This window comes from Rhinoraja longicauda, chromosome 36, assembly GCF_053455715.1.
Source record: "Rhinoraja longicauda isolate Sanriku21f chromosome 36, sRhiLon1.1, whole genome shotgun sequence".
Taxonomy (NCBI): Eukaryota; Metazoa; Chordata; class Chondrichthyes; order Rajiformes; family Arhynchobatidae; genus Rhinoraja; species Rhinoraja longicauda.
In genome coordinates, this window is record NC_135988.1 from 17,684,272 (window position 1) to 17,694,468 (window position 10,197).

The 10,197-nt window shown below is 46.8% G+C and overlaps 1 pseudogene; it reads left to right on the forward strand.

The window, feature by feature from the left end:
* The first annotated feature begins 9,607 nt into the window (after positions 1–9,607).
* On the forward strand, positions 9,608–10,030 carry LOC144610433 (profilin-2 pseudogene; annotated as a pseudogene).
* Positions 10,031–10,197: the final 167 nt, after the last annotated feature.

Consider the following 10,197-nt stretch of genomic DNA (forward strand, 5'->3'; position numbering starts at 1 on the left):
CTGTCCATCCTCGGACCACTGTTGGTAGGTACTCGCCACTGCTGACCGGGAGCACCCCCAAGCCTTGCCGTTTCAAAGATGCTCTGACCCAGTCGTCTGGCCATAACAATTTGGCCCTTGTCAAAGTCGCTCAGCTCTTTACTCCTGTCCATTTCTCCTGCATCCAACACATCAACTTCAAGAACTGACTGTTCACTTGCTGCCTAATATATCCCACCCCTTGACAGGTGCCATTGTAACAAGATAATCAATGTAATTCACTTCGCCTGTCAGTGGTCATAATGTTTTGGCTGATCTGTGTGTAGGAGGCACATCACAATCCTAGGGGTGGCACAGCTGGTAGAGACCTGGGTTCGATCCTGACCTCGGGTGCTGTCTATGTGGAGTTTGCATGGCTGCATGGGTTTCCCTCGGTGCTCTAGTTTCCTCCCACATCTGAAAGACGTGCATGTTCGTAGGTTAATTGGCAATCTGTAATAATCGGCCTTTGTGTGTAGGGAGTGGATGGGAGAATGGGGTAACATGTGACCAATGTGGATGTATGATTGATGAACAAGTCACTGGGGATTTCTAAGGCATAGATTGACAGATTGTTGATTAGTGAGGCTTACGGGGTGAAGGCAGGAGAATGGGGTTGAGAGAGAAAGATCTGCCGTGATAGAATGGCGGAGTTGGTTCAAATGACCTAATTGTGCTCCTTTGACTTGTGGGCTTACGGTCAGCATGGACTCTGTGGGCCAAAGGGCTGTGTCTCTAAACTAAACTAAACTAAAATCAGAATCAACATTGCAAAGAAATATAGTAAAGCAGAGATCAAAGTGAGATAACATAGAACTAGTGTGAACAGGTGATCAAGGGTCAGCATGGACTTGGCAGGCTGAAGGCCTTGTTTCCATGCTGTATCACTAAACTAAACTAAAATCGATTCCAATTCAATCATCCACAGCATCACATCCTTCTGCCTTGTGTCTGACCCATTTATCCCAAACCTCTGGCCACAAAACTGGCAAGAGCAGAGCTGTTACTTTTCCAGAACCCTGGGTAAACAAAAATATTTGCAAATCAAACAGCCAAGGTTGGCGCCATGAATCTTTGTTGTCAGAGGGCAGTATTGAGCAGTGGGGCACTTTAACAAAGGACTCTTGTATACGGTAAATGCAAGGCCAGTTGTCTTGTGCTTCAGTGAGCAAATCAATGATGAGTTAGAACTCTGCATCCAAATGTGTGCACGTCTGCAAGCATTATCACGGTTTTACTGTCACCAATGGCTGGCTTCGGCCTTTATTTCCATTGACCTCACTTTTATTAATTTTGACTTTCAAAGTCTCTTGCCCTTTGGAATAGGGGCTTTTCACCTTTCCTCCTCCACCAGTTTTTCTCTGCAGCTGAAATCTGTTGCAATATCATCACTGATTACTACATTCATAAGATAATATACAGATTTGTAACGCAAATCCACATAATCAGATAACAAAACGATATAACACTGCTCCTTGGAGAAGACGCTGTGTGTGAAGAATAGCACCGTGCCACTCCTCATTTTATATTCCTTCAGGTTTACATCTGTCATTTTAATCCCATTACCTTTCATTTTATTAAGCAATCTTATGATGTGGTAATTTGTCAAATATCTCTCGAAGTCCAGACACAGATCCATAGATGTTGATTACATTAGTTAAATATAATTTACTTTCAACAAATCCCAGCTGACTTTTATTTATCAGCGGAGGCCCAAGAGACTGCAGACACTGGAATCATGAGTAAAATGCAATGTTCTGGAGGTACTTGGCAGGTTAGGCAGCGTCTGGGAAGGAAATTAACAAATGACAATTCTGAAGAAGATTCCTGCTCTGAAACATCACCTGTTCATTCCTTCCTCAGATGCCACCTAACCTGAGTTCCACCAGTACTTCTTCACTTATTAGCCCTTGCCCCCCCACCCCTCCCCATACCAATTCACTTTCCCTTGCACTATTATAGACAATAGGTGCAGGAGGAGGCCATTTGGCCCTTCGAGCCAGCACCCCCATTCAATGTGATCATGGCTGATCGTTCTCAATCAGTACCCCGTTCCTGCGTTCTCCCCATACCCCCTGACTCCGCTATCCTTAAGAGCTCTATCTAGCTCTCTCTTGAATGCATTCAGAGAATTGGCCTCCACTGCCTTCTGAGACAGAGAATTCCACAGATTCACAACTCCGACTGAAAAAGTTTTTCCTCATCTCCGTTCTAAATGGCCTACCCCTTATTCTTAAACTGTAGCCTCTGGTCCTGGACTCCCCCAACATTGGAAACATGTTTCCTGCCTCTAACATGTCCAACCCCTTAATAATCTTACACGTTTCGATAAGACCCCCTCTCATCCCTCTAAATTCCAGTGTATACAAGCCTAGTCGCTCCAGTCTTTCAACATATGACAGTCCCACCATTCTGGGAATTATCCTAGTAAACTACGCTGCACACCCTCAATAGCAAGAATATCCTTCCTCAAATTTGGAGACCAAAACTGCACACAGTACTCCAGATGCGGTCTCACTAGGGCCCTGTACAACTGTAGAAGGACCTCTTTGCTCCTATACTCAACTCCTCTTGTTATGAAGGCCAACATTCCATTGGCTTTCTTCACTGCCTGCTGTACCTGCATGCTTCCTTTCAGTGACTGATGCACTAGGACACCCAGATCTCGTTGTGCGTGCCCTTTTCCTAACTTGACACCATTCAGATAATAATCTGCCTTCCTATTCTTACCACCAAAGTGGATAACCTCACAAAGTGGATTATCTATCAAGGTCATAAATGATGGGAGCAGAATTAGGCCATTCGGTCCATCGAGTCTACTCTGCCATTCAATCATGGCTGATCTATCTCTCCCTCCTAACCCCATTCTCCTGCCTTCTCCCCATAACATTTGACACCTGTACTAATGTCTATTGTGGCGGCGCCTAACGGCAGCGGCTGACTAGCAGTCTGTCCGTCTTTTTTTTCTCCCTTTTTTTGTTGTGTGTCGGTGTTGGGATGGTTTTTATATATATTTTTTTGGTTGTGTAAGTGTGGGAGGGAGTGGTGGTGTGGGTGTGGGGGGGGACGGGACGACTTTTCTCTTCCTCACGGCGCGGGGTGCGGCTCGGCTGCGGGGCCTAACATCGCCCGCTGCGGCTCGGCCGCTGGACTTTACATCGCCCGGTGCGGCTCGGCCGCTGGACTTAACAGTGCCCGGTGCAGCTCGGCTGCGGGGCTTAACATCGCCCGGTGCAGCTCGGCTGCGGGGCTTAACATCGCCCGGTGCAGCTCGGCTGCGGGGCTTAACATCGCCCGGTGCAGCTCGGCTGCGGGGCTTAACATCGCCCGGTGCAGCTCGGCTGCGGGGCTTAACATCGCCCGGTGCAGCTCGGCTGCGGGGCTTAACATCGCCCGGTGCAGCTCGGCTGCGGGGCTTAACATCGCCCGGTGCAGCTCGGCTGCGGGGCTTAACATCGCCCGGTGCAGCTCGGCTGCGGGGCTTAACATCGCCCGGTGCAGCTCGGCTGCGGGACTTTTCACCGCTGGTGCGGCTCGGCTGCGGGACTTAACATCGCCCGGTGCAGCTCGGCTGCGGGGCTTTTCATCGCTGGTGCGGCTCGGCTGCGGACTTGACATCGCCCGGTGCGGCTCGACCACGGGACTTAGCTGCGCAAGGCTTGGTCGCGGGCCTTTCATCGCCCGGTTCGGCCGCGAGACGTTTCAGCGCCCGGTGCGGGGACTGTGCGGGTCGGTCGGGGACGAGCTGTCTGTCCGTGGGCGTGGGGAAGAGAGTGGAAGTTTTGTTGCCTCCATCACAGTGAGGGGATGTTTGGAGTCACTGTGATGGACGTTTGTGTTGGGGTCATGTGTCTTGTGTTCTTTTTTTTTTCTATGACTGCTATGTAGTTTCGTTCGGTACTTCGGTACCGAACGACAAATAAAGCTCTGTTATACCTGTTATACCTGTTATATTGTCTAATCAAGAATCTATCCAGTACAAAATCCTCATGACCTACAAAGCCCTCCATAACCTGGCCCCATCCTACCTGACCGACCTCCTCCACAGACACACTCCCACCTGCACCCTCCGCTCTGCTGCTGCTAACCTCCTGTCCCCCCCCATCCGGACCAAACTCAGATCCTGGGGGGACAGGGCTTTCTCCATCGCTGCTCCCACCCTCTGGAACTCACTACCCCAAACCGTCAGAGACTCCTCCTCACTCACCACATTCAAAACATCACTGAAGTCTCACTTGTTCAACACTGCCTTCAATCACTGACCGTCGCTCCACCTTATTCTTCCTTTTCTGTTCGTTTATTTATTTATCTTTATGTTAGATCTAATATGTAAAGCGTCTTTGGGTTTCTAGAAAAGCACTATATAAATGTAATGCATTATTATTATTATTATTATTATTATTATTATTATTATTATTATCTCTGCCTTAAAAATATCCATTCACTTGGCCTCAAGTGGCAAAGAATTCCACATATTCATCACCCTCTAACTAAAGAAATTTCTCCTCTTCCCAAAGGAATGTCCTTTACTTCTGAGGCTATGACGTCTGGTCCTAGACTCTCCCACTAGTGGAAACATCCTCTCCACATCCACTCTGTCCAAGCCTTTCACTATTCAGTAAATCTCAATGAGGTTCCCCCCTCATCCGTCTAAACTCCAGGGAGTACAGGCCCAGAGCTCATCATATGTTAACTCATTCATTCCTGGGATAATTCTTGTAAACCTCCTGGTCCCTCACCAGAGCCAGCACACGAACTCCCTCAGATATGGGGCCCAAAATTGCTCACAATCTTTGTTTTCTCAATGTTGATGTCAAGCTGGCAGATGTTAATTAACCGCATCTCCCTTGACATTGTCACATTAGCAAGCCTCCATTCCTCTAGCACTGCCCTTGTGTCCAAAGACAATTGTGGACACTATTCCACTTTCACGTCCCTTGGAATCCTAGAATACATTCCAGGAGGGCAGGAATAGGGTAGTGATTATGAATGATTAGCCATGATCGATCCTGACTACGGGCGCCGTCTGTACGGAGTTTGTACGTTCTCCCCGTGATCTGCGTGGGCTTTCTCTGAGATCTTTGGTTTCCTCCCACACTCCAAAGATATACAGGTATGTAGGTTAATTGGCTGGGTTAATTAAATGTAAAATTTGTCCCTAGTGTGTGTGGGATAATGTTAATGTGCGGGGATCGCTGGGCGGCGCGGACCCGGTGGGCCGAAGGGCCTGTTTCTGCTCTATCTCTAAATCTAAAAATCACATTGAATGGCGGTGCTGGCTCGAAGGACCGAATGGCCTCCTCCTGCATCTATTGTCTATAAAGAAGCTTTATTTTACCTTGTAATTTTGCTCAACTTTGAGCTGCCTCATCTCGTGTGTTACTGAAACTCTTATACCTTGGTTACGTCAAGACATGGCTCTTCTGAAGCACTGCTGACTCCTCTCCCTGCATCTACTCTGTCAAGTGGAGGTCTTGCTGAACGACTGCCCACATCCCAACACCAAGCTCCAACCATTCCTGTTCTTGCCGAGGTACACCGTCTCCCAGATAAGCAAGTCCTTGATTTTAAAGATCTAATCTTTGTTTTTAAATCTCGCTATCTTTTCTCCCTCTCCCTATCTCTGTCCGCCTGCCAAGAACTAAATAACTGTCTCCTTTGCTGATGATGGTCACGAGGACGGCACAAGTCCCCTGGTGTGGAATGTGAGGTTGTGAATTTGTGATTGATGATCCTGCAGATGGAGAAGGGACTGCTCTGGAGCCTGTGGAATGAAGTGAAGGACGGGCATCAAGGGCAGAGTCATGTTGATCAGCTTCTTGAAGTCCTCGTTCCAGAGGGTATTGCTTCTGCTCATTCATGCCAACACAACCAAAATTTTGAGTTACTGCTTTTTTTTGGCCTTTTTGTTGTTTTGTCCACACTGTTACAGTGTGGACACAGTCACAGTATGGTCTGTGGACCATTCCCAGTCTGACCTTTCTGTCATCGGCCTCCTCCAGTGCCATAGTGAGGCCCACCGGAAATTGGAGGAACAGCACCTCATATTTCGCCTGGGCAGTTTGCAGCCCAGTGGTATGAACATCGACTTCTCCAACTTTAGATAGTTCCTCTGTCCCTCCCTCCCCCTCCTCCTTCCCAGATCTCCCTCTATCTTCCTGTCTCCACCTATGTCCTTCCTTTGTCCCGCCCCCCTGACATCAGTCTGAAGAAGGGTCTCGACCCGAAACGTCACCCATTCTTTCTCTCCCGAGATGCTGCCTGACCTGCTGAATTACTCCAGCATTCTGTGAATAAATTGGTCTGTGGACAGCTTGATTATAATCAGCTGACTGGATAGCATACAACAAAAAGCTTTTCACTGTACCTCAGTACATGTGACAATGAACTAAGCATTAAATACAGCATGGAAACAGGCCCTTCAGTCCACCATTGCATATGCTGACCATCAAACGCCTATTGACTAATCCTATCCAGCCCATTTTGTTCTCCCCAACATCTCCCAGATTTTATCCCCTCACCACCACACTTAGAAATTTACAGCAGCCAATTAACCTCTGGGATTTGGAATGAAACCAGAGCACCCGGAGGAAACCCACAAGGAGAACGTGCAAACTCCACGCATTCAGCAGCCAAGTTTGGATTGGACCTGGGTCTCTGGAGCTGGGGCAGCTGCTCTACCTGCTGCGTCACCGTGCTGCCCTTGCGTTGTTTGTGAGCATGTTTCATCCATTTAGTGGCATTGTGTGTTTAGTATTATGCCTTTAAATTCTACGTTTGTGCTGAGTTTTCACTGAGCCATCCATCCACTCAGTGTGGGTTCTGGTTGCCCAGCTATACGAAGGATGTCATTCCGATGGGATGAATGTAGAAGAGATTCCCCAGGATGTTTCGTGGACTTGTGTTATTGGAAGAAGATGCATAGGCTGGTGTACAAGATCATTGGGGAATGGGGATGCGGTGAATGCGCACTGTCTTTTTCTGAGACCAAGGATTCCAAAACTAGAGGGCACATGCTTAAGGTGAGTAGGGCGAGATTTAAGAAGGACCTCAGCAACTTTTTCCACTTGGAGGCTCGTCCATATCTGGAATGAGCTGCCAGGAGAAGCTATACAATTATGACTCTTACAAGACATTGGGAGTTGCATGGATATTGTAGGAGCCATTTATGCTTAATTCAATTACTGTCGTTGTGTTGTGGCTATGTTTTAATGTTTCTAGTTTATGCCCTTTTTGCTTGCTTGTGGGTGTGACTTAATGCGTAATGGGGAGTGTCTAGATGGGAGGAGGCTAGTTAGTGTGTGTCGACAGAGGTTGTGGGTCAGTTTAGACTCGGAGGATGGTGAGCGTACAGTTCTTTACCATGCGCTCGCACCGGTTATATTTGTAAGAACCATACGGTAATAACGGCAAGAATTCTGAGATATTGTTAGAAGAAGAAACAGTTGATAAAGTACGGAAAGTGATGAATTACTCTTTGATTTGTGCTATTTTAATAAAAACTAATTAATGAAGAAAAGTTTGGAAGATTCGTTTTGTCATATCAGGGTGCGACGTGTGCGTAAGCTATAACGACATTTCATCCCCGAGAAGTAATGACTATCGAGGTGGGATTTCTAGATGGTATAGAAACTGCCATTACAGATATTAAGGATTTCTAAGGGAGGGTCTCGACCCGAAACTTCACCCATTCCTTCCCCAGAGATGCTGCCTGTCCTGCTAAGTTACTCCAGCTTTCTGCGTCTATGTTTAAGGCTTTTTAAAGGCTATGGGCCAAATGGTACACACCTAATATGTTAACCTAGTTGGCATGAACAAGGTGGGCCGAAGGGCCTGTTTCTGTGTTGTACAGCACGGACTCTAATTATTTGTACTGCATCCTCAGTACTTTGAATGTAACTGGTAGAGCAATGATGATTCATGCTCTTGACTCTTCATGTCTCTCACATCATTTTGAATTCCGATCACTGTGTTCAAAGGGTCCTCAGACTTCCACTTGCATTATGTGTGCTGGTCATTAATAATTCCCAGAATTTTAGAGAGATGCAGATTAATCAAAAGCAGTCACCAATTTGATTGCCAGTGTGAGCAAGCAACAAGGAGGGTAGCATATTGTCTACATGGATTTTAATAAAGCTTTTTTAATGAGTTCCCACATGTTCGGCTGGTGAGGAAAGTAAAAGCTTGTGGGATTTGATGTGAAAATGGTAAATTGGATTCAAGATGGGCCATGTCAGGAAGGAAAGATTGTGGCCATTTGGTTCTGATGAAGCTTTGAACTATTGGTGGGGGAAGTTTCTCATTCAGGGAGCAATGTCGAAGCTAAAAAGACAAGACTGTAGTTCAGGCTAGCAAAATGGGTAATGACAACTAGGGATTTCATGAAGGGATGAAGCATTTCAACATAAGAGGGCACCTCCCATTGTGATCACAGCAGGAATTTGGGCCTGAGCTGCAGGGAGTTTGGGAAGGACTTTATTCCTTGAAGTGCAGGAGGTTGAGGGATGATCTTATAGAGGTGTACAAAATCACGAGGAGAATAGACAGGGTGAATGTACAGAGTCATTTACCAAGGGCAGGGGAATCAAAAACCAAAGGACATAGGTTTGATGTGAGAATAGAAGTGTCTTGTTCAAATTATATAGGGCCCTGTTGAGACCATATTTGGAATACAGTGTGTAGGTCTGGTCACTCGTAAGGAGAGTACACTTGTGATAGAGGATTGCAAAAGTCATTGGCTGATCTCCAGGATAGCAGGCTTGTTGTACGGGAAGAGATTGTGAAACCTTGGTGTATAAAGCCTGGAGCTAGAGTACTATCTAAGTCACCTTTATCCCATTGTGAACATTGGACTTTGTCTATCCTCTCTATTATACTTGAGTTTGTCCTGATTTGTATTTATGTATAGTATTATCTGTCCGGATATCATTCAAAACAACGTTTTTCACTGTACCTCAGTATATGTGACAAAAGCAGGGTTTGACAGTTGCCATAACTGGGAAATGGAACGCAGGCAAGAACAAAGGGTGGATTGTGATAGGGTGGAGCCCAAGATAAAATGGGTAACAAATTGCTGGTGACCAAGTGAGGATGTGAGGACTTGATACTGGCAAATAATCAGTCTGAAGAAGGGTCTCGACCCGAAACGTCGCCCATTCCTTCTCTCCTGAGATGCTGTCTGACCCGCTGAGTTACTCCAGCATTTTGTCAATAAATACCTTCGATTTGTACCAGCATCTGGTGTTATTTTCTTGCACTATTTATCCTACTGGAGGTGGTTTACACCACAATCTTGCCTGTTTGTCACTGATATATATATATATATATCTGGTGTAGAAAATAGCCTGACAAAACCATTATTGACAGAAAGGGTTCAACATTTAGCATGATGTCATAAAAGGCCCACATTGTCCCTGCTCTCTCTCTTTATGACACTCACAGTTTAAAATAATCTGGCCTCTAGTTTCAAAAGCCTTATCCTGCGCCCATGATATTCTAACCCAACAGCAGGTATTGATGCAGTGTATTGGCTACTCCACACAGCAGCACCCACTCTGACCAACTTCGAACCTAACCTCACACCCCCACAATGCTGGGCTGGGAAGACTACGTGAGAAGTTTACTTGCGGACGGGCTATGCCAGGACGCTGCCGTCTTGGCCTGTTCCTGCCCCAGGCTGCTGGCTGCCAAAGAGGGCGGGCTGTTCAAGCAAATGAGCTCAAAGGAAATCAGGACCATCATGAGCAGCGAGCGGAAGGCCTTCCTGGTCAAGGGGCTCACCATCGGGGGCAAGAAGTGTTTCGTCATCCGCGACAACTTCCAGCAGGATGGGGATTATACCATGGACGTCCGGATGAAAAGGAGAGACGGTAACAACCCCTGCAACAGCATCGCCATTGCTCGGTCGACAAAGGTTGTCGTCATGATCATGGGCAAGAGAGGTGTCCACGGAGGAACGCTCAATAAAAAGGCCTTTCAGATGGCCACCTACATACGAAGATCAGGCTGTTAGAAGAGGCATCAGTTACTGCTGTCACTACTGGACAGTTCCATGAATGCAACTGGATTTCCAGATGTTAGGTCAAAATGCTTTGACACCATGGGCAGCTCCAACTATCCATTGTGTGACCAGACATATTGCTGCCTGTGCTAATGGTGGCCCTCACATTCACCATATAT